The sequence below is a fragment of the Microcaecilia unicolor genome, chromosome 6 (genome assembly GCF_901765095.1).
Source record: "Microcaecilia unicolor chromosome 6, aMicUni1.1, whole genome shotgun sequence".
Taxonomy (NCBI): domain Eukaryota; kingdom Metazoa; phylum Chordata; class Amphibia; order Gymnophiona; family Siphonopidae; genus Microcaecilia; species Microcaecilia unicolor.
The window spans coordinates 119769961-119793427 of NC_044036.1; the positions used below are offsets into that span (position 1 = coordinate 119769961).

General features: G+C 44.3%; 1 long non-coding RNA gene across 3 annotated transcripts; it reads left to right on the forward strand.

Moving 5' to 3' along the window:
- The first annotated feature begins 1991 nt into the window (after positions 1–1991).
- LOC115472232 lies at positions 1992–21689 on the forward strand. Of its 3 annotated transcripts, none has more exons than XR_003942486.1 (4): positions 1992–2167; positions 3710–3832; positions 18405–18888; positions 19175–21689. It is a non-coding gene; the product is annotated as an uncharacterized LOC115472232 (long non-coding RNA). The 3 variants fall into 3 exon arrangements; XR_003942487.1 differs by having other exon boundaries at positions 2039–2077; XR_003942485.1 differs by lacking the exon at positions 1992–2167 and adding an exon at positions 2174–2701.
- Positions 21690–23467: the final 1778 nt, after the last annotated feature.

A 23467-nucleotide genomic window follows, 5' to 3' on the forward strand; every position in this document is an offset into this window, starting at 1 on the left:
AGAGCCAACCTTTTTTTCCTTCATGAAATTAACCATAAACAGTTTACAACATACAACTGCTACTGGTGAAACAGAGATTGTTACTACGTAAGAATCAACCAGATATCCAGGACCACCAAGGAAAACAAATATTTGATACACAATTTAGAAATGAAAAAACATTTTAAAAATAAAGGGGTTGATATTCAGTCTGCGACAGTCATCATTTTTAAAAACCTCTACCACCATGGTTAAACATCGGATATTCATCGCCAGTACCAGCTGGTACTGAATTGAATACCAGGTTTTAGCACTGACCGGCCATAGTAACATAGTAGATGATGGCAGAAAAAGACCTGCACGGTCCATCCAGTCTGCCCAACAAGATAATTTCACGTGTGCTACTTTTTGTGTATACCTTACCTTGATTTGTATCTGCCATTGTCAGGGTACAGATTGTATAAGTCTGCCCAGCACTAGCCCCACCTCCCAACCACCAGCCCCGCCTGCCACCACCGGCTCTGCCTCCCAATCTCGGCTAAGCTTCTGGGGATCACGGTCCATCCAGTCTGCCCAACAAGATAGTTTCACGTGTGCTACTTTTTGTGTATACCTTATCTTGATTTGTATCTGCCATTGTCAGGGCACAGACCGTATAAGTCTGCCCAGCACTAGCCCTGCCTCCCAACCACCAGCCCCGCCTGCCACCACTGGCTCTGCCTCCCAATCTCGGCTAAGCTTCTGGGGATCCCTTTCTTCCGAGCAGGATTCCTTTATGTTTATCCCATGCATGTTTGAATTCCGTTACCGTTTTCATCTCCACTACCTCCCGCGGGAGGGCATTCCAAGCATCCACCATTCTCTCCGTGAAAAAATACTTCCTGACATTTTTTCTTGAGTCTGCCCCCCTTCAATCTCATTTCATGTCCTCTAGTTCTACCGCCTTCCCATTTCCGGAAAAGGTTCATTTGCGGATTAATACCTTTCAAATATTTGAACATCTGTATCATATCACCCCTGTTTCTCCTTTCCTCCAGGGTATACATGTCTCTCCTCATATGTTTTGTAACGCAAATCCCATACCATTTTCGTAGCTTTTCTTTGCACCGCTTCCATTTTTTTAACATCCTTCGCAAGATACGGCCTCCAAAACTGAACACAATACTCCAGGTGGGGCCTCACTAACGTCTTATACAGGGGTATTAAAACCTCTTTTCTTCTGCTGGTCACACCTCTCTCTATACAGCCTAGCAACCTTCTAGCTATGGCCACCGCCTTGTCACACTGTTTCGTCGCCTTTAGGTCTTCAGATACTATCACTCCAAGATCCCTCTCCCCGTCCGTACCTATCAGACTCTCCCCGCCTAACATATATATCTCCCTTGGATTTCTACTCCCTAAGTGCATCACTTTGCATTTCTTCGCATTGAATTTTAATTGTCAAACGTTAGACCATTCTTCTAGCTTCCGCAAATCTTTTTTCATGTTTTCCACTCCCTCCGGGGTGTCCACTCTGTTGCAAATCTTGGTGTCATCCGCAAAAAGGCAAACTTTACCTTGTAACCCTTCGGCATTGTCACTCACAAATATATTGAATAGAATCGCCCCAGCACCGATCCCTGAGGCACTCCACTACTCACCTTTCCCTCCTCTGAGCAAACTCCATTTACCATCACCCTCTGGCGTCTGCCCGTTAACCAGTTCCTAATCCAGTTCACCACATCGGATATTCATTGCCAGTACCAGCTGGTACTGAATTGAATATCAGGTTTTAGCACTGACTGGCCATGATGTTCTTTTAACAATGATATTTAAATCATAAACTGGATAGCCAACTGGATAGTCAGAACAGCCTCAACCTTCCTCAACCTGCATACAATTTCAAATTCACTTTTAATTTCTCCTTTGAAACCTTTGATCTCCCCTCAGTAAATGAAATTTTCCACAACAGTACTGAGTCATAGTTAATCATTTAAAATTGTTTTGTGTTGGACCCAAGCAAAGGCAGTCATGTCGATAGGCAGCAACAGGCATGCTGAACACTGTTCCCGGAATGTCAGTGAGACAAGAAAGTGCACAACTCTAGGACAAAAATCAGGTCGATATCAGATTCCGAGAAGTCTATCAAAAGTGGGCAGAAACAACAAATCAATGAAAAAAAAAACCCACAGGAAAGTTGCAGGAGCAGGTAAGGATGTGGGCAGAAAGAAAGGAAGTATCAAGATCAGACTAAATTCAAGTGAGCAGGAGGCAGGAAGCCAAGAGAAATTTAAATATCTCATCCAGCCTGGTCCAATCATGGAGGCAGATTTTGATGAAAATCCAGGACTCATACAAATCTTTCCGGAGAAGCATTTACCACCATGAAGCTGCAGAGCACACTGGAAGTCACCAATCTGGGATACTGCGAACTGCTGGTTCAAACCTGGCCAGGCATGATAGAATTATTTAGCAGTTTTATAAAGAAAACAATGCCAATCCATAGTTATTCTTTAACAACTTCTTTGATTTACCCTTAGAATTAGCATTTTCCTTTGTCAGATGCCATCCTTTTTATCTGTTTTTATCCTTTGTTAATGTGAAGGAGTTTCCCTGTTTGGTAACTCTTATTTCAGGAACTTATGGGGATTGGGGGGGGGGGGGTGCGGAGGGGTCTGGAGATTCACAGGAAACCTCTCATCTGTTACATTCAGTTTGTATTGAACCTGGTGAAACATCTCAGGTACATTATACTACTCTATAGAGATTTTTCATATCTTTAGGTTTTGCTCTTCAAAACAGAATGTACATTGGTAGGTTCTAGAATTTAAAAGAACATGATTGTTTGACCTCACATTACATGTTGATTTTACTGCCTGTAAAACTTTTCTTTCTGACACCATGGCATTAAAAGTGACAAGGATATATTTCCTCTAAGAAACGTCTTCACTTTTTCAGTTTATTCCTAATGTTATCGTACCTAGTATCAGTCCTCTCAGAGATCACCTTGCTCTGAATCTTCAGGGACACTAATTATGTTTTAATTTTTTCCTGTAATTCTAAATCATCTAATTTGTAGATTGCAATGCAGGCATGCATCTATCATCTGTATTAGAAAAATCATTTTCAACTCTCCCACTCTCTAATTTAGAAGTAAATATGTTGGCATGTAGTGAGGTCTTCCTTCATTCCTCTGACATCTTGAGCTATGGTCAAGTAACATTCTTTTTCCAGCATTATCTGGATAATATTCTTATTACAAAGACAAGTCTGATTATTCGTCTGAATCTGAGACCATAATCTGTTCCTTATACGCCATTCTTTCGTTCTGTTTGAAACGTTTAACTTTTAACATTTTCAGATTCTAATGAAAATGTTCTTAGTCATTCGCACTTGCCAGTGTTAAGTTGGTTTATTTACTGTATTTCTCAGCTGTGTATTTAAACATGTGTTGTTGGCATGTTAGGTGAAACAAAGGAGGACACACTGATTCTGACTGTTATCAGCTTGTACCAGGAATTCTGATAAACTTTAACTTTTGACAGAATTTCTTGGAAATAACAAGATGCATAACAACTTCACAGAGATTTCATAATATGAAAAACAGAATGCTCCTCCCTCAAGATCTGAGTAAACGTCGTTAATTCTTCCTGTCGTTGTCAATTAAAGATTATGAGGTGAATAGCATGGCAAGATATTTTTTGCTACACCACCAGGCTCCACATCTAACTGGACTTCATTATCTTTGCAGGTTTCCAGCACTGGATTTATCTCAGTAAACGCCCAGCGATTCTTTTAAGAAGGCAGTTCCCTTCTTTTTCTCTCCTGAAAATGTCTACCTATCCCAGAACAATGATCTCATCGTGAGCCAAATGTACATCTCTCTTTATAATCAGATCTCAGTATATCAATCCAACACTGTTCTAGATATGTCTCTGCCTACTAGCTCACTCTGTATGTTTCAGATCATTAGGTTAATGCTCACATTTAATGCATTTTAACAAGGCTCTTATTTATGTGCATTTGAGTTACTGTGAAGTAATGTAGGGGCCCTTTTACTAAGGCACATAGGTGCTTACACACGTCCAACACATGTCAATTTGGCTACTGCATGCCCTAGGTGGTAATTTCATTTTTATGCGCGTCCGATCCACGCGGCAGAAAATATTTTTTATTTTCTCCTGCATGGCGCTAACCGGCCGGTAATTGGCAGTGTACGCACACTGATTACTGCCCAGTTAACACCTGAGACCTAACCGCTAAGTCAAGAGGTGGCGGTAAGGTCTCAGGCCCAAAAGGGATGCGTGCCAATTTTTATTTTGCTGCACGGCCATTTTCAGCCAAAAAAAGGTCCTTTTTGCAGGTGCATTGAAAAATAGACCTGCGCATGTCCAATACACATGCCTACAACAGTGCAGGCCATTTTTGGCGCACCTCAGTAAAAGGACCCCGTTATGAGTCAGATGCACATATATATTTTATTCCAATGGCTTCTGTTAATGAAGAATAGCAAATGAAACATCATACCTAAGAAGCACAAAGCCTTGTCTTACATAGGATATCGATATCGGAATTGATATGTCCAGATCAGGACATCTACAGTTTCGGTTGTATTTTAGAACTGAAGATGTAGAGCCTGTACTAAAACACAAGAAGGAATGGACATGTATGCACTGCTTACATGTGGCCAAAGTATTCATTTTAGAAACATGAACATGGATAATGTCAACAGAGGAAGCAATGCTACATTATGGAGTAGATTCAGTAAACGGCACCTAAAAATCAGCGCCGAAAAAACCCACTTAAGCATTATTCCATAAGCTGCACCTGAAGTTTGGCACGGTTTATAGGATGACGCTTAAGAGTCACAGTTGCACGGAAATTTAGGCGCAACCATTTACACCAACAAAAATATGGTACAAATATTCATGCCTAAATTTACTCATGGAGTGCTGTTATTCTGTAATTACGCATGTAACTCAAAGCCAATCCCCCGTTCCACCCCAAAATGTGTATGACCGTCCCCTTTCTGCACACCTTTTTTTGGCCATGTGCAAAGTCTAGGCACAAATCCCACACCTAACTTTACAAGAGTAATACCCAATTAAATCTAATTAGTGCCAATAATTGCATGTTAATAAGCCAATTAATTGACTCGTTATCCTACTAAATTGCAGGTGCAAATCAGGATCGTGCTTAAATTTGCATGCATAATTTTCAGCAACCTTTACAGAATCAGGGCGTATGAGGGCAATTCTGTAACTGGGCACCGTAAGTTTGCTGCCTAGATGCAGCACGCTGAGTGCTAATTCTATAATGGGATATCGGTGCCAAGATTCTTTTATAGAATATTAGCATGTCAGCATCTCTGTGCCTATGTTTAGGCTTTCACTTTCGCCATGTCCGCATAACTTACAGTATTCTGTAAGTTATGTGCATAAATGTTGGTCCCACTCTGTGGCATAGCCACAGTGGGCCTTGGGGGCCTGGGTCCCCTCACTTTTAGCCCTTCATGGTCAAAGGTATCAGTACCTGAGTCGCACCTGCAACAGCACTTAATTCACTCTGGTGCACTTCGACTGCTAATGCCGGCTCTCTCACGCATGCTCAGTGCAGGTCTAACTGAGCATATGTGGGACAACTGGCATTAGCAGCCTGAGTGAATTAAGTGTCACTGCAGACGCGACCCAGGCGGGAGATGTCTTCAGCTGATGGGCCTTGATATCCTCACTAGCAAAGGTAATATTGTGGCAGGCAGGCAGGTGGTGGTGGTGGCAGGGGGAGCCTAGGAGGGAAAGTATATCGGGACCCCCAGTCCATTTTTGGGAACCTCCAAAAATGGACTTCTGGCTACTCCCCTGGTCCCGCTCATACTTTGCCCATGCTCCTCCCTTGTGAATGCCTCCTGTGGAGGACTTGCAGCCCTTCTGCATTTCCTCACAGCTGTATCCAGGGTGACTCCAGTTCCACCCCGATCTTCCCAGGGCCCTCGCTCCAAGTGCACAGAGTTTCCAGGTGCTTTTTGGCTAGGATCAGGCGACCCTCAGGGGGAGGAATGCTGGCTTCGGCCTAACCCCTGGTAAGCCTTTCCTCAGCTGAGAGGTGGCCAGCTCTACCACCGGCTGCCTTTCAGGTGCTGTGGAGGACTTGCAGCTCATCTGCATATCCTTACAGCCTTCTCTGGGGTGACACCCAGGTCCACTCCGATCCACTCAGGGCCTCCACTCTAGGTGCCGTGCGCCGTCCTCAGTCATTTATGGCCCCTATTCACATTCTCTTCCTAGCCCTGTCCCTTCCTAATCTTTTCCCTCACCCCCTACCTCTTTCCGCTACAGGAACTCACTGCCCATCCATCGACTTCATCACCTCACCTTCTCTCCTACCCTCTTCCTCCCTCTTGGCTTTTAATCTCCGCCTCTTTCTTCCCTCCATTTTGCCTTCCCCATTCCACCTAAATACCTCTCGCCTTCAACGCCTTCGTGGCCACACCTCTCCTACTCTCCTCCACTCTCTTTTACTCCTTCTCTTACTCTCAGCCGGTGACATCAATCCTGGCCCCCCTCACCAACTATTATCCCAACTCTACAGATCTCACCGCGACCTCTCTAACCTCATCTCTATTTCTCTACTCCCCTCCTCTTCTCTGCCCTTCTCTTGCGCCCTATGGAATGCCCGCTCTATCTGTAACAAACTCGCCTATATCCAGGACCTCTTTATCTCACGTCACCTCCATCTGCTCGCCATAACAGAAACCTGGCTCTGCCCTGATGACTCTGCTTCAGTCGCAGCCCTGTGCCATGGCGGTTATCTATTTTCACATACTCCTCGCCCTGCTGGTCGCGGGGTCGGTGTTGGACTACTTCTCTCTCCCTCCTCCAGATTTCAACCCCTTCCTCCACCTCAATCTCATTGTTTTTCCTCCTTTGAAGTCCACTCTATCCGCCTTTTCTCTCCTCTGCCTCTTCGAATAGCGGTCATTTATCGTCCCCCTGATAAGTCCCTTTCATCCTTTCTCAGTGACTTTGACACCTGGCTTGCCTTCTTCCATGATCCTTCCTCCCCCTCTCTCATCCTTGGTGACTTTAATATTCCTGCTAATGATCCTTCCAACTCTTATATTTCCAAGTTACTCGCTTTAACGTCCTCCTTTAATCTCCAACTATGCTCCACCTCCCCCACTCATCAAAATGGTCACTGTCTTGATCTCATCTTCTCCTCCAACTGTTCACCCTCTAGTTTCCTTGCCTCTGATCTTCCCTTCTCTGATCACCATCTTATAACTTTCACACTTAAATCTCCTCCCTCCCAGTCCCGTCCTATCTTATCTAATTTATCCAGGAATCTTCACGATATTGACCCTTCATCTCTATCCTCCCATGTTTCAAACCTCCTCTCTACTGTGGCACCATCCACGTCTGTCAACAAGGCTGTTTCTTCTTACAACAATACTCTATCCTCTGCCTTAGACACTCTTGCACCTTTGATGACCCGCCCTATAAGGCGTACAAAACCCCAACCTTGGCTGACTTCTAATATCCGCTACCTACGTTCCTGTACCCGCTCCGCCGAACGCCTCTGACGGAAATCTCGGGCCCTTGCTGATTTCTTACACTTTAAGTTCATGCTGACCTCCTTCCAATCTGCTCTTTTATGTGCTAAACAGAATTATTATATCCAACTGACCAACTCTCTTGGCTCTAACCCTCGACTTCTCTTCACCACATTGAACTCTCTCCTCAAGGTGCCGCCTCCCCCAACTCCCCCTTCATTATCTCCTCAGACCCTTGCTGAATTCTTTCACAACAAGGTTCAAAAGATAAACCTTGCTTTCTCTACCTCACCACCTCTCCCTCCACTAGTCCGTTCTCCTCTCTCTCCTTCCCCTCATTCCCTTTCCTCCTTTCCTGAAGTTACTATTGAGGAAACTACACTTCTCCTTTCTTCCTCAAAATGTACCACCTGTTCCTCTGATCCCATTCCCACCCACCTTCTTAATGCCATCTCTCCTACTCTTATTCCTTTTATCTGTCACATTCTCAACCTCTCATTTCCCACTGCGACTGTCCCTGCTGCCTTTAAACATGCTGTGGTCACACCTCTCCTTAAGAAGCCTTCACTCGATCCTACTTGTCCCTCTAATTACCGATCCATCTCCCTCCTTCCTTTTCTCTCCAAATTACTTGAGCGTGCTGTTCACCGCCACTGCCTTGATTTTCTCTCCTCACATGCTATTCTTGACCCACTACAATCTGGTTTTCGCCCTCTCCACTCAACCGAAACTGCGCTTACTAAAGTCTCCAATGACCTATTACTGGCTAAATCCAGAGGTTAATATTCCATCCTCATTCTTTGATCTTTCCGCTGCTTTTGACACTGTCGATCACAGCATACTTCTCGATACCCTGTCCTCACTTGGATTCCAGGGCTCTGTCCTTTCCTGGTTCTCTTCCTACCTCTCCCTCCGCACCTTTAGTGTTCACTCTGGTGGATCCTCTTCTACTTCTATCCCTCTGCCTGTCGGCGTACCTCAGGGTTCTGTTCTTGGTCCCCTCCTCTTTTCTATCTACACTTCTTCCCTTGGTTCATTAATCTCATCCCATGGCTTTTCCTACCATCTCTATGCTAATGACTCCCAAATTTACCTTTCTACCCCTGATATCTCACCTTGCATCCAAACCAAAGTTTCAGCGTGCTTGTCTGACATTGCTGTCTGGATGTCTCAACGCCACCTGAAATTAAATATGACCAAAACCGAGCTTCTCATTTCCCCCCCCCCCAAACCCACCTCCCCACTCCCCCCGTTTTCTATTTCTGTTGATGGCTCTCTCATTCTCCGTCTCCTCAGCTCGAAACCTTGGGGTCATCTTTGACTCTTCTCTCTCCTTCTCTGCTCATATCCAGCAGATTGCCAAGACCTGTCGTTTCTTTCTTTACAACATCCATAAAATCCGCCCCTTTCTTTCCGAGCACTCTACCAAAACCCTCATCCACACCCTTGTCACCTCTCGTTTAGACTACTGCAATCTGCTTCTTGCTGGCCTCCCACTTAGTCACCTCTCCCCTCTCCAGTCAGTTCAAAACTCTGCTGCCCATCTCGTCTTCCGCCAGGGTCACTTTACTCATACTACCCCTCTCCTCAAGTCCCTTCACTGGCTCCCTATCCGTTTTCGCATCCTGTTCAAACTTCTTCTACTAACCTATAAATGTACTCACTCTGCTGCTCCCCAGTATCTCTCCACACTCGTCCTTCCCTACACCCCTTTCCGTGCACTCCGCTCCATGGATAAATCCTTCTTATCTGTTCCCTTCTCCACTACTGCCAACTCCAGACTTTGCGCCTTCTGTCTCGCTGCACCCTACACCTGGAATAAACTTCCTGAGCCCCTAAGTCTTGCCCCATCCTTGGCCACCTTTAAATCTAGACTGAAAGCCCACCTCTTTAACATTGCTTTTGACTCGTAACCACTTGTAACCATTCGCCTCCACCTACCCTCCTCTCTTCCTTCCCGTTCACATTAATTGATTTGATTTGCTTACTTTATTTTTATTTTTTGTCTATTAGATTGTAAGCTCTTTGAGCAGGGACTGTCTTTCTTCTATGTTTGTGCAGCTCTGCATACGCCTTGTAGCGCTATAGAAATGCTAAATAGTAGTAGTAGTAGTAGTAGTAGTAGTATTTACAAACTAAGAGAGTTTCACACATCATTTATAGAACAGAGATGAGCCCAGACCTAGTAATTACGCATATAAGTGTACACTTAGGGCTAGATTCTATAAATGGCGTCTAAAATCTAGACACATCCAGAAAAAGCACTTAGCGCTATTCTATAAACCACGCCTAAAATTAGGCACGGTTTTTAGAATAGTGCATAGGGCTGAGGAATGCACCTTCATTTAGACACGGCCATTTACGCCTCTGAAAACCTGCTGTAAATACCCACATCTAATTGTAGGCATGTTCCCCCTGAATTCTTTAACAATGTGTGTAAATTTGAGTGATGTTCCTGACACGGCTACACTCCTCTCATGTCCATGTCCCCTTTTCAGCTACGCACGTTGGGATTTACACTCACCTCTTTTTAGAATATGCCTAAAAAAAGCAAGCATAAATTCCAATTAATGCCAATTAGTGATGATAATTGGTTGTTATCAGTCAATTATTATCGCTGATTGGCTCACTACTCAATTAAGGTGCGTATGTAAATTAGGCATGTGCTCAATTTAGTGCGCGCTACTCACCGAACCTTGTATAGAATCCGGGGGTTATTCACTTAAATGCTAATATTCTTTAATTTAAGTGGGAACTATTCAGCCAGCAGCAGAATTAGGCACCAATATTCGATGCTGGGCTATGTCTAGGCACCAGCATTGAATATTGAGGCCATGTGGGCATGTGCTGGCTGCTTGACCTTATGTGAGTCCCAGGCGATGTTAAACTGGGACCCTCATAAGATACTTATACAGATCCCAGCTGAATAATGACTGGGATCTGCAAAGGAGGAAGTAGGTCCCCCACTTCTAAAATAACCACCTTAACAAAAGCAACCTAATGCCAGAAAGATAACTTCACCTCATTAGATACAGCTAACTTTCATGCCATTGGTTTGCATTAATGAGCCTCACTAGACCCAACATCTCACTTCCACCACCCCTTCCCAGAAGCATCAATGTGCCTAAATGAGCCACGGACACCATCCATGAAAACATCAATGAAGGCAACATACTTTGCAATCCCATCCCCCAAAGCATAGATGGGCTCCTCCTGCTCCACGACCACCTCCATCTATTCCCTGGGCCATGACTTACTTGTGGTAGTCGCTCACTGATACATCATTGGTAGTATGGAGATGGTTTCCCTCCTTCTACCTGCAGTTACAAATCCAAAATGGAGCTGTGGACTCCAATCATAACACCAAGCGGGCAGACTAGGCTTAAATGCCTTCATACACTATCAGCTCAATAGTCAAAACTATTTATCCTGATAAGAGCTGCCATTATCTGGATAAATGCCTTAGCCTTTGCTGGCTGTGAATATTCAGCTGCACTATCTGCAGTGTGTTGTTGAATGTCTCATGGTCCAATACTGTATCCTGGTATACATGTATCGCCACACCACTTGTCCTCTTCGATTCTTATAACTTGTTTTTAAAAGGAAGGAACTTTTGGTCAGGCTATCAGTATAGCTCTGGGGTGGTGCATGGTGGAACTAGGGCCGAAACAGTCGTTAACTGGAAATCATTGATATTCAGACCACTGTCAGGTTAGTTATCTGGTTACAGTTTGAATATTGTCTCTGTCCAGATAACATCAGCACTGACCACTGTGCATATTCAGCAGTAGCAGCAGTCAATATACTGGCGCTGACTATCAATGGGGTCCTTTTACTAAGCCATGTAAGCACTTACACCCACCCAACGCGCGTCAATTCTGAGTTACCACCTGGCTACCGCATGGCCCAGGCGGTAATTTCATTTTTAATGTGCGTCCAATACGCACATCAGAAAATATTTTTATTTTCTGGCGCATGGGCAGTAATCAGCATTTTGACACGCGTTGACCATTACTGCCCAGTTAATGCGTGAGACCTTACCACTAAGTCAATGGCTGATGGTAAGGTCTCAGACCCAAAATGGATGCACGCCAAGTTTCATTTTGCCGCATGTCCATTTTCAGCCCCCTCCCAAAGGCATTTTTTACAGGTGCGCTAAAAATGATCCCGTGCGCAGCCAAAACATGTGCCTACACTATCGCAGGCCATTTTTCGGTGCACCTTAGTAAAAGGACCCCAATGTGGCTGCATTTTGGCCTGAATATTGATACTATAAATCATTTTTTCTAGCCCTCCACTGGAGAAATATCTATCCAGGCTGGTTTTCAGGATTCCTATAAAGAATTTGCATGAGACAGCTATATCTACACCAAGTCTCCAGTACATATAGATCTATCTCATGCATAGTCATTACAGTGTTAGGTGTAACTATAGGATAGGATTGAGAAATGTTGCTATAAATACAGTTTTAGTGCTATGAAGAAGATAAATCATACTAATATTGTTCGGAAGAAAAGTTAATATACATATGAAAGACAATTCTATAACTAGACACCTGCAGTTATGCGCACCTTGCATGTGTTAAGTATGAGAAAATTGTAATTTAATGTGTAAGTGTGCTATAAGTGCCGTAGCACATAACTGCGGAGTATGGGAGAAGTATGAGCATGTCTCCAACTTATGTGAGTAACTCATAGAATACTATGTTACATGCATTCCCCCAGATTCTATATATGGCGTTTTGAGTTGCGCATACAAATTTGGCCATGTGGCCAAATTGTGCATACAACTTATCTGAATGAGTCAATAAATGCCAATAATTGGCCTGTAACAAGCAATAATCAGCAATAATTGGAATGTACGCACACATCTTTTTAGGCATATTCTATAATGAGCTGCGAGTAAATTCTAGTGTGCAGATCTGAAAAGCAATTACATTCTTCAGCCTTAGATACAAGTTGAAAAATGTAATTGCTTTGAGATAAGTACTCTTTTTGGTTCTATGAATGCAGATTATTAAGAGTAGACGATGAGATAAGAAATATTACTATAAAGTTCCTTCGTTTTAAAAAACAGTTATAAAAATAAGGACCGATGAGTACAAGTGGTGTGGTGATAGATATGATACATGTATACCAGGTTACAGTATTAGAATTGCCCACCATCTGATGGTCCAAAAAATAGTTATTAAGTTAAGATTCCCTAAGAAATTCCTTTTGACCAAACGTGGTATTTCAATTACTATATTACATCACTCATCCTGTCTCCACCTCCATATTCCACACATCTTATTTCCAGGGCATTACATATATAGAAATGGAAATCTCACCCTCTGACCTGAACATGCTGTCCTCCTAATAGATCTTTGCAGATGACTGAGAGAGTAGGCTACACAGTAGGCGAGGTAGTATAGCAGTTAGACTATTTGACATCATTCAGGGAGAGGTTTGGGTTCAAATCCCACAAGTGATACCTTGTACTGGGGTCACAGCTAATGTGGAGGGGCATAATTGAACGGCGCCGGCCAAATAGCTGGCCAGCCATCTTCGGGGCCGGTGCCGTAAGTGGGCGGAGCCAACCGTATTTTCGAAAAAGATGACTGGCCATCTTTTTTTTCGCTAATACAGTTGGGCCCGGCCAAATGTCAGACTTCGCCGTGTTTCAGATGGCCGGCATCAGTTTTCGGCCATAATGGAAAATAATGCCGCCGATCTCAAACCCGGCCAAATTCAATGCATTTGGTCGTGGGAGGAGCCAGCATTTGTGGTGCACTGGTCCCCCTGACATGCCAGTACACCAACCGGGCACCCTAGGGGACACTGCTAAAAATAATAAAAAAAATACCTCCCAGGTTCATAGCTTCCTTAACTTGGGTGCTGAGCCCCCCCAAATCCCCCCAAAACCCACTCCCCACAACTCTACACCATTACCATAGCCCTTATGGGTGAAGGGGGGCACCTACATGTGGGTACAGTATGTTTTGGGTTTTTTTGGAGGGCTCCCATTTACCACCACAAGTGTAACAGGTAGGGGGGATGGGCTTGGGTCCACCTGTGTGAAGTGCACTGCACCCACTAAAAACTGTTCCAGAGACCTGCATACTGCTGTCATGGAGCTGGGTATGACCCTTCAGGCTGGCAAAAAAATGTTTTTTAATTTTTTTTTGGGTGGGAGGGGGTTAGTGACCACTGGGGGAGTAAGGGGAGGTCATCTCCGATTCCCTCCGGTGGTCATTTGGTCAGTTGGGGCTCCTTTTTGAAGCTTGGTCATGAAAAAAAAGGACCAAGTACAGCCGGCGAAATGCTCTACAAGCCTGGCTTTTTTTTTTCATTATTGGGCGAAGCCGGCCATCTCGTGAGCACACCCCATCCCACCTTTATTACCTTACCGACACGCCTCCTTGATGTTTCGCCAGATCCGTGACGAAAAGCAGTTGAACCCGGCCAAAATCGGCTTTCGATTATACCAATTTGGCCGGGTTCAGGAGATTGCCGGCCATCTCCCGATTTGTGTCGGAAGGTGGCCGGCGATCACTTTCGAAAATGAGCTGGATAGTAACACATAGTAACATAGTAAATGACAGCAGATAAAGACCTGTACGGTCCATCCAGTCTGCCCAACAAGATAAACTCATTGTATGTGCTACTTTATATGTATACATGTACCTGACCTTGATTTGTCCTTGCCATTCTCAGGGCACAGACCATAGAAGTCTGCCTAGCACTGTTCTTGTACTAAAAGTTCTGAAGCTAACATTGAAGCCCCTTAAAATTTACACTCAAGCCCACTCATATCTATTCAGTCACAATCAGGGCCTAGACCATAGAAATCTGCCAGCACCGGTTTTGCTTCCCAGTTACCGGCGTCACCACCCAATCTCCACTAAGATTCCGTGGATCCATTCCTTCTAAACAGGATTCCTTTGTGTTTATCCCACGCATGTTTGAATTCCATTACCTTTTTCATGTCCACCACCTCCCATGGGAGGGTATTCCACATATCCACCACCCTCTCTGTGAAAAAATACTTCCTGACATTACTCCTGAGTCTGCCCCCCTTCAACCTCAATTCATGTCCTCTAGTTCTACCACCTTCCCGTCTCTGGAAAAGGTTTGTTTGTGGATTAATACCTTTCAAATATTTGAATGTCTGTATCATGTCACCCCTGTTTCTCCTTTCCTCCAAGGTATACATGTTCAGGTCGGCAAGTCTCCCCTCGTAAGGTTTGCAACGCAAATCCCATACCACAAACTATTGAAAACCTATCTCTTCGACAAGATATACCACAAAGATTAACACATGTAACTGTACAATCATTAATTTATCCAGAAGTGTTTTATACTAGCTTTTGCTTTAACACTATCATGTAACCCAAAACCCTCTGTAAAACCAAATGTATATTCCCTTCTAGTTCCAGTATCCATGATGAATTGTAAGCCACATTGAGCCTGCAAAGAGGTGGGATAATGTGGGATACAAATGCAATAAATAAATAAAATAAATAAATGCCATTTTTGTAGCTTTTCTTTGCTCTGCTTCCAGTCTTTTTACATTTTTAGCAAGATACGACCTCCAAAACTGAACACAATACTCCAAGTGGGGCTTCATCAATGACTTGTAGAGGGGCATTAGCACCTCCTTTCTTCTGTTGGTTATACCCCTCTCTATGCAGCCTAGCATCCTTCTGGCCATGGCCATGGCCTTGTCACATTGTTTCTTCAGCTTCAGATCCTTGGACTCCAACACCCCAAGGTCTCTATCCTGAGTCGAGCATACTAATCTCTCCCATCCTATCCAGTATCTCTCTTTTGGGTTTCTGCACCCTAAGTGCATCACTCTATACTTCTTGGCATTAAATTTTAACTCCAGAACTCCTTACATACTAGCCCAACAGATGCTCACACTCACAACTACCATATTCATACAAACCTACAAACATTCGATGGACAGCACTCCCCATGTGGGAGGTGTGTTTATTGTAGATATGCCATGATCACAAATTTGATTGTGATTCCGGGATCCAACAGGTTCTTCTATTTACAATCCAATACTAACTGTAATAGTGAGAGGGCTGTATACTGCATTAAGTGTCCGTGTGGAAAATATTACATTGGCCACACTAAAAGAAAACTAAAAAATAGGTTAGCGGAACACATGAGCAATTTGAAAAATCTAAAAACAGAAGCTCTGTTAGTTTCCCACTGGATCAATCAGAAACATAAAATAGAAGATCTTAGATGTATGGCATTAATACAAATCTCACCTCCGACTCGGGGAGAAGATGTGAGTGCCCGATTATTCAATATAGAACAACGATACATATTTCGGTGGAATACGGTAGCCCCTCGGTGTTTAAATCTGGAGGTTGAATGGCTGTAGATTCATGACATCAATGAAAGGGCAGGGTCCGGTTAGATATTTAAACCATGCGTAGTAAGATACAGCATTACGTTCCTACGTACCATCTGGTAACCCAGTCTTGGAGAGCAGTCCCGGTGGTAAGCAGCTACATATAGTTTATATGTGGTTATAGATTATGTGAGAATATATACACTGGTTAGATGTGTTAAGGCTAGAATTTGGTATATGTTTATTTACAGATTGCTTGATTTGGTTCTCCTGATGAAGAATTTGATGAAATGTGGTCTCGCATTGAGGACCAAGATGAGTTAAGAAGAAATTGATGTTTGACCTTTTAATGGTTCCTCCAGTAGCCTAGCTCTGGCCCGACGCTGTGGCTTTGTTAAAGAGCAACCAGTTTACTGGCGAAAGGAGTGTAACATCTTCTTTACCTAGCATCTCATTGTACTGTTCATTACATTGAAAGCACTGTGGTCGGTGTTATACAGAGGACATGGACAATTAAGTGTTTTTAGAAACACAGTTCATAGAGTCACGTTCGGCTCTATATGGATTTAAAGTGACTGTACCTAAATTGAATTTTGAACTCAATACAATTTGTAACATCATTGTGATCACTATTAATGGTGGGCTTAAATGCATGAATATGGTAGTTGTGAGTGCGTGCGAGCATCTGTTGGACTAGTATGTAAGGAGTTCTGGGGTTACTTGTTGTGGGATAGGGAGACTGGATATATTGACACAGCACAATAAAAAGTAATTTTATAAAAAAAAGTGATAATATAATTGCAGTGTGAGTGCTTGATGGTTTACTATTTGATAATATTTGTACTTCGGTTACTTGAAATTTTCCCCGAAAGTAGTGTAATTAAATTTTAACTGCCAGACCAACCATTCTTCTAATGTTCAGAGATCCCTTCTCATTGTTTCTACTCCCTCCAGGATATCCAGTCTATCTGCAAAAAGGCAAACCTTTCCTTCCAACTCTTCAGCAATATCTCCCACAAATATATTAAACAGAATAGGTCCCACCACCAACCCCTGAGGAACTCCACTGCTCACCTTCCTTTCCTCTGAGCGGATTCCATTTACCACCACCCTCTGCCACCTGTCGGTCAACCAGTTTTCTATCCAGTTCACCACTTTTGGTCCTAAGTTCAACCCATGACATTAGGAATGATTGCTAGCACTTAGACTCTGACATGTTTTATTGGTGCCAAATAAAAATCAAATTGGTGTGGAATTTGGGTTCCATAACTGTCAGGGAACATGATGATACCTAACATTAGTGCCGATCTCTGCAAGTAATATAATTAGTGCTCAAGTGTACTCCATCTTGACATGTGTTCATGTGCTCTACTGTGCTTCTGGTGATATTTTGTGATCTTAGTGTGTGCTCTGACTCAATCCCATACCCATTTCATTTAAATTCTGTCCATGCTGCTCCTGCTTACTCCCTTCTCCACCTATACATGCTCCACTTCTTTCATTCCTCTCATCCCACTACCTACTGTCCTTATTTCCCTCGCCCACCCTGTATGCCATCCCTGTATGCAAGTTGGTGTGTTTGTCTGTGAGTGTCTCAGTATTAGTGTGCTAGTGTGTGTGTTGGGTGCTACAGCCACTTGTGTCTGTCTTTGGTGTGTCCCTGTCAATGTTGCTATCCCATTGTGTGTGAGTGTTTGTGTGTGTGTGTGTGTGTGTGTGTGTGTGTTTGTTTGTGTGTGACTGTATTTGTGACTGCAGTGCAGAGTGATGGCTGAGCTCTTCATGGGCTGGTTGATGGCACATCAGGGACAGGTATGACAGAGAGAGGGAGAGGCCAAGGGCGAGGGCAGGTGCAGAGGGTGTACAGGACCAGGTTCCTGGACCTGACTAATGAAGACTGTATAGCTAGGTACTGATTTAATAAAGAGACCATAGTGCACTTGTATGAACAGCTACAAGAGAACCTGGAACCTATTGGTTTTAGGGGAATGCTCTGCCAGTTCATGTGAGAGTCACCACAGACCTGGTCTTTCTGGCAACTAGCACATTCCAAACACCTCTAGTAGCTGCAGCAGGAATCAGCCAGCCAGCCACCTGCCTCATGCATCATTACCCAGTTTCTGAATGCCTTTTTGAAAAGGGATACCTTTTATGTCTGCTTCACCATGCATTGAGGCAGAAGAGCAAACACAATGACTGCATTTTATGAGTTTGCCCAATTCCCCACTGTGCTGGGGGCCATAGATTGTACACATGTGGCCCTCAGGCCACCTTCAGCCAGTGAGCCAGAATACCAAAATCAAAGGTCTTACCACTCCCCGGAATACCAAAATCAAAGGTCTTGCCACTCCCTTAACATGCCAGTTGTCTGTAATGTGTGTGCCAGCTTTCCCGGATCCTGCCACAATGCCTATGTCCTTTCACATTCTGGAATCCACAACACCTTTCAGAGTGGAGAAATCAGAGGGGGATGGCTACTAGGTGAGGAGCATCCTACAACTAGTATACCCTTCTAATCATTGACTACATCTCTCTCTTTACTCCACAGGTGTGTGGCAAGTGTGGGCCCAGTGGTCTGAAGGATGACACAGAACACACTTGTAGGAACTTCCAACACACAACAAAAGGTTTGTGTACCTTCTCTAACTTCTTTTGCCTATCCCCTCAGGAACTGGCTGATGTCCCCTATTGTGAACCTCCGGAGGCCAGAGGAAATCAGATACAACAGGACCCACAGTGCTACCCGGCAATTAATTGAAAGGACATTTGGCCTTCTGAAGACCAGATTCTGAGGGGGGGGGGAGGGGAGTTTTTGTACAAGCCAGCCAAGGTCTGTGACATCTTCACTGCATGCTGCACAATCTGGAGGTTACAAGGTGGATGCCAGAACCCGAGCAACAGGCCATGGAGGAGAGTGACAGTGAAGATGAGAGACCAAAGAGACACCAGGAGGATCCACCACCTCACCAGGCACATCAGAGAGGCCAGGAAGTCTGAAATAATATCATCCAGACACAATTTTTGTGAATATGGTGAGAATAGATATTATACAAGTCTACATAAGTGTTATTGGCCCCCTCCACCATTCCCCTCCTCCCACATCTTCCCTCCCCTCCCTCCAACTATTATGATGTACAGTGATAACCAAAAAGTACCTGACCCCAGGTTTCCCCTCTCCCTCTTCCTCTCCCATCCCCTCCACCACACCTGTTAGCTCCCGCCGCACACTAGCAACCTCTTCCCTGAGCAGGACCTGTTCTCAAATCTGATGGCCAATGACTATAACATTATTTTCGTCCTCTCCTTGTTCCTGCTCAGGTTGGCCAAGATCTTCCTCCTGATGTATGGAGTCCTCCTCTGCCTCAACACCTGTGCCCCCAATGTCTTCATCTTCTTCCAGAGGTGGCAGGTTGGCCTCTTCTGCTGCTGCTGGACCGTGATGTTCAGACCCATGGCTCTGGGGAGCCTGCTGTGAAGGGCCAGTAGCAACAACAGCAGCATCCTCTATCTCTGGCACAGCCTCCCCACTATCACCCTGTACAGCTGCAGTATCTGCATAAAAGGAGTAAAGGACAAATTAGCTGGACCAGACCAGTGACAAATAGTGCTGTATGCACACCAAACCAGGACCATGTCTGACTAGTCTGCCCTCCAAAGGGAAAAGAAAGCAAATGGTAGAACTCAGCGTATGAGAACACCAGGGAAAACGTATTTTGAACTGCAGTAATTAGTGTGTGTTGCCAGGAAAAGTTACACAAAAACAGTATCCCATTTAAGCAGCACTACACACATTTATAGCACTTGATTCCCCAAAGTCAGATGTGGCATGATCTCAATTTTCCTAACACGTGTCACTTGCTTCCTTTTGCCATTGGAGGGCTAAGATGACTATAACACAGAGTGGGATCCTATTTCCTGGACACAGCATCTCTATTACAAAGCTTCTGGAGACACCTGTATCACTGGGAAATATGACAGTGAGGTCTGTGGCATGACATCATGAGGTTATTGGCAGGGAAACTGTTAATTCGCTGAACAATTGTTGTACATGTCTTTGTAAATGATAAAGGAACCCAAGGTGCAGCAATGCCTAACTGTAATGACATGGTTTGCGATGGGACTATTAGTTACACATTGGTGGCCATCACAGTGGGTACAATGTGAGGTATTGTGGGGGTTGGGAAGAGGCATCCTTGTATGGCACCCTGAATCAGTTGTTCTGGTGTGAATATCTGTCACCAAATAAGGAAGAAAATGGGTGAAAACAGAAAAGAAGGATGGGGCCCAGTGGAAGGGTGACATGAAGGTATGAACTAGTGGTTTTTTTTTTAAATAGGTGCCGAGACTCATGTTGAGCAAACAGTGAGTGATGGGGTAAGCAGGACTTGTTTTTAGCAAGTACCATATGATGTAATAGCTGTACCCAGAAGGTGTCTGTGTCAGAATCTGGAAATCCCACATTCAAGCCTAGCTGGTGTACTAATGGAAACCAAACTCAACCCCCAAAATGTGATAGTTTTTTTTTTTCTTTTCTGAGAACCACAAAGGGATTGAAAAGAGATGTTTTGGAGACTGCACAAAAGATGCCTGTGTCCCTTCTCAGTGTGTACTGGCTGAAGAATAACCCTACACATGCTAATAAATGGTGTGCTTAACACTTATATTTTTTTTTCAGCACTGAATCAGTTTCCTGTTTGAAAATGGTACTGGTGGTATTTTGTCCTGATTTCTGCTACTGTTGAACAAGACACCTATCCTTTGAGCTCTTTCCTCATTTGAAAGCCAAATGTTTTACCTGGTCAGAAGAATCAACCACAGGCAATTGTTTGAGAGAATCTTTATTGCAGATGGAAATTTCTAGAATTGGAGGAGCTTCCTCAAAGGTATAGGGTGGAGCATTGCAAGTCTATATGAGGGGCCTTCAACAAAGGCTGCCCTCCCTTCCTACTGCTGTCTCAGAACTTGGCTTACTGTGTTGTTCCAGGTACAACCTTCTGTTCTGCTTTCTCCTTTCAGTGGCTTTCTGCTGTCGCTGTCGCTGTCTCTGTCTCAGCTGCAGCTGGAGGTGAGTAGTGGACTTAGCTGTCTCTACCACTTGTCCTCATGTTTTGTGGTACAGAGGTTTATAGTTTAGAAACAGGCTTACAATTGAGGGGGAGAGGGTGTGTAGGTATGGTCCCAGAGGCTCCCAGGAGTGCCATCACGGTAACCAAGTGAGTGAGATTGCATAGCATAACAAATGCCAGATTGAAGCAGTAACAGAGCTTCCATGGTGATGTTCCAGGAAGGAGATTTGTGGCCAGGATTTCATTGTAAAAAAAAAACATCTTTAATAAGTTGTTTCAAAGCTCCTGAGACTGACAAATGAGTGCCCAACATATCCATGTTTTGCCAACAATACAGGCTGCATCAGGGGCAAAAGAAACCAGCTGGTGCTAAACTAAAACCTTAACCAATGCTGATCAATATTTCTTTTCCTGGATCCATTTGAATATGTAACAAAAGTGCTGAAACCTATATTTAACTTCACAACCCATACCAGGGTGGTTTGTGGTTGGCCACAGATGTGGCATACCAAGCCTATGTATGCCACATCTCAGGGTCCCTCATGCATGGCGCTCTGCCTGGAACAGTAGCCTCATGGTTAGGGCAGTGGCCTGGGTGCATCATTTTTCTGTTCTCAGGCAGGACTCTTGTATAACTGTACTAGTTGGGCTATATTGTTATCTGCCTCATACCATTTGCCAAGTTGTACTGACTCTGTTGTCTTGTATCAGTGCACGCTTACTGTGATTGTGGAAGGCCAATAAAGGGCTCACTACCTCTTAACTCATTCTATTATTCTGTGGTAATATGTTATAGGAGGGCCTGGGCCGATTGAGATAAGGTATTGCAGTTTATAGATGTCCCTGACAAGACATTGTGACAGATCTCCTTATCTCTCTCGCCCTTCTGCTTTTCACAGTGCTCAGGAAACCTGTTTATTAGACTCAGAATCTTGATATCAGATAAGGCAGCCATAGGCATCGAGATGAAAACATAGGACACCCATATAAACTTCAATTAAAATCTTTTATATTAAAATAAAGTATTTTTTGCTTTAAATAAAAAAATATGATAGAAAAGTATAAATAAAAACACAGGCAGGGCAACATATTTACAAAGAGGAGAGGGAAAAAAATGAATGGGATAAACAACAGGGAACATATATACAACAACCAAAAGGGAACATATATACAATAACCAAAAGGGTGAGGGAAGGGGAAGGGGAACACTGTGGGCCGGGGCAGAGGGAGGGAGGCCCCCCTAGAGCTCCTGGAGCTGACTCAGGAGGTGGGACAGACTAAGGGTCCTGGGAGGGGTCTGGGCCTACAGTATGAGCATGTCAAGGGCAGATAATATGCACCCTTGTGCTCCATCCTGGCCAGACCAGTTTCCAGTGCCCATAGTTGCTAGTCAATGGCATCATGCATAGCCTCCATTCTCTCCAATACAGCCTCAATTTCAGGGACAGGACAAGGTGCAGCTGTACCTGTAGCTGCAGCTGCCTCTGGAAGAACCAGGGCCTCAGCTCTCTATATTGGAGAGGAGGGGAAAGATGAAAGAGGACATTGCTCTTTCTGTCAGAGCTACCAAGTCCCCCCTGAGGCTGGTCCAGATGCTCCTGGAGTGGGACATGGGGTCCAGGGTGGGCACTTGGAGGGGGAATGTTTTCTGTGGGAGCAGGAGATATGTCCTCCTCCTCTTCTTCATCTTCCTCCTCCTCTTCCCTTCCAATCAGGGCTGCTGGGCCTGGCCCTGCAGTAGAAGGTCCATAAGGTGTTGCAGCTGGTGACTGAGCTACAAAGGTGGGAAACATGGACATTGGGTACAGTCATGCTTTCCATCACCTTCACATTTGACCATGACATATTCTAAGGTGGGCATTAGTGTGGAAGTTGACCATGGGGGTTAAGGACCAACCTTTGCCTATTGGTTATACATTGGCACCTAGTGGCTGCCATAGAGATGAGCGAGAAGTGGAGAGGGTCATTGATACTAAAGTGTTACTTACCTGCCTGGGCCCACATGTGCTGCCACAGGTACCTTCCCTGTTTCCTCAAGTCTTCCATCTGTATGGAGGCAAGGGGTGGGAAGGAAGAGGAAGGCTGACTGCCAGGTACATGACAGGTGTTCTATACAGTTGTTTGACATGACATGCTTGCTCCTGCCTCCACCTCCATCTCACAGTGTAACATGCCATGCCAATGTCTGTATACATGCCTCATTACATTGATAGAGAGGCTGTTGTGATTATCACTCTGCATTGAACCTTGCAGTATTTGTGGACTATATAACACTAGTGGATCAGTACAGATACCAGATGCATTGCAGAAGAGGTAGCCTAGTGGTTAGATCACTTGACTTATCAGTTAGGGGGGGGGGAGGGGGCTGGTTTAAATCACATCAGTAGCACTCATCACCCAGTGCTGTTCATCTAACCTGCTTGCATTTTGCACTTCCTTCCCCAAGGAAGGAGGTTTCCCCACTCAAAAAGGCACTGCTATGCAGCTGAGAAGGTAGCCTTATGGTTAGAAAACTTAACTTATCATTCAGGGGTAGTTAGTTTAG